This window comes from Cephus cinctus, unplaced genomic scaffold, assembly GCF_000341935.2.
Source record: "Cephus cinctus unplaced genomic scaffold, Ccin1 Ccin1_scaffold0210, whole genome shotgun sequence".
In the NCBI taxonomy this organism is placed as follows: domain Eukaryota; kingdom Metazoa; phylum Arthropoda; class Insecta; order Hymenoptera; family Cephidae; genus Cephus; species Cephus cinctus.
In genome coordinates this window covers 24795-25406 of record NW_014332928.1, presented here as the reverse complement: position 1 = coordinate 25406, position 612 = coordinate 24795, and positions in this window count along the sequence as shown.

The window sequence follows — 612 nt, the reverse complement described above, 5'->3', positions numbered from 1 at the left end:
GAAGTCGCCAGTACGTGATCTCAATAGACCGATATACTATTCTTCCCAATTGTCCTTTTCTCAATTTCTCTTACTTTTAGATATTTACACGCGTCATGTGTGTGTGAAATATAATGTAAAATAATTTTCGTAATCATCTTCAATGAAGAAACTTTATATTTGAGTGCAGACCTCATATTATTAAGATTTTCTAATCGAAACATTTTGATATCCTATTACCATTCGTTTATACTTTAATTACTTAAATAGATCGTTTGTGTAATGTTGATATTGCTGATTGTAGTATAGGCCTAGTGGGGACTCGCTACGTTAAATAATGGGAACGCATCGACGGCAGCACCTCTTGGGTGATGTGGAAGCCCTTGTCGTAATCATCTTCAATGAAGAAACTTTATATTTGAGTGCAGAACTCATATTATTAAGATTTTCTAATCGAAACCTTTTGATATCCTATTACCATTCGTTTATACTTTAATTACTTAAATAGATCGTTTGTGTAATGTTGATATTGCTGATTGTAGTATAGGCCTAGTGGGGACTCGCTACGTTAAATAATGGGAACGCATCGACGGCGGCAGCTCTTGGGTGATGTGGAAGCCCGCAGGTTGTCGT